Genomic DNA, 970 nt, shown 5'->3' with positions numbered 1-970 from the left:
CTGAGTGCCCACCACTGGACTGACGTCCAACAACACTGGGGGGGATTTTTCAAGGGTGTCAGCACATCTCCAAAGAGTAATGGGCCAGTGCTTAGGGCGGTGCTCCTCCACCTTGCTAGACTTGCAGCACTCCTTGGCAGACTCAATAAACTGGAGGCACCCACAGAAAATGCCAGCTCTTCAGTCTCATCCCTTTTGTGACTCCAGGAAAATAGTAGTGCAATTGTTGTCTTGTGCAGAGGACTCAGAAAGACTGTGACAGGTCACAATGTTTTTAATACTGTAGATGCCTGTTGTGAAATCTCTGGTTTTGTCTTGTGAACCATGTTAGTGGCACCACAGCCCCCTGGTTGAGAACCACTGGCTTTTGGCACCAGTCCTGAGAGAGCTAGGGTCTTTCTCTCTAGACTTCTTTAGGTCCAAGGCATGAAGGCCAGACCCATAACGATATCTAGGTGCTTTGCTTCCATGCAAATCCATGTGAGTTTGGTGGCCGGAGACCTTTAAAAATGTGGCCCCAGTTGATTTTGGTGGTTAAGTCCCATTTTCAAAAGTATCCTAGGTAGCAAAAGCCAAGGGGGCTGGCTCAGCTCCTTCTCAAAATGGGACTGGGGCTCCTGAGTCACTGAGGCTGGGTGATGCTGAGCAAAGCAGAGCCTAAACCCCTTTAAAAGGCTGGGCCCTAGTCTCTCTGGCCCCAGTCCTCTAGGGTATTGAGGCACCGGTGGGATTGGACACCTCCATGGGTTTGAGGATGTCTTGCAGGAGGACTTAGGGGAGAGGTGTATGCAGGGCTGGAGCTGTCGGCCAGGTGGCGGCACCAATGTAGCTGGAGTGAGAGCATCTGTGGTTGACACCGGACTGTCTGCTGAACATGTCTCCTCCTCAGATCACTTCACCTCTTTGTCCTCCCTCTTGTGAGGCGAGGGCTGTTCAAGAAGAGTGGTTGCTCAAGGGAGCGATCCTCAAT

The 970-nt window shown here is 51.6% G+C and overlaps 1 protein-coding gene across 1 annotated transcript in view; it reads left to right on the top strand.

The window, feature by feature from the left end:
* Positions 1 to 970, top strand: part of PLXNA4 (plexin A4) — a 660,133-nt gene that overhangs the window by 351,832 nt on the left and 307,331 nt on the right. The gene's annotated exons all lie outside the window — the stretch shown is intronic.

This window comes from Gavialis gangeticus, unplaced genomic scaffold (genome assembly GCF_001723915.1).
Source record: "Gavialis gangeticus isolate Ggan-Ray unplaced genomic scaffold, GavGan_comp1, whole genome shotgun sequence".
Taxonomy (NCBI): domain Eukaryota; kingdom Metazoa; phylum Chordata; order Crocodylia; family Gavialidae; genus Gavialis; species Gavialis gangeticus.
This window is presented reverse-complemented; position numbering and strand designations above follow the sequence as displayed.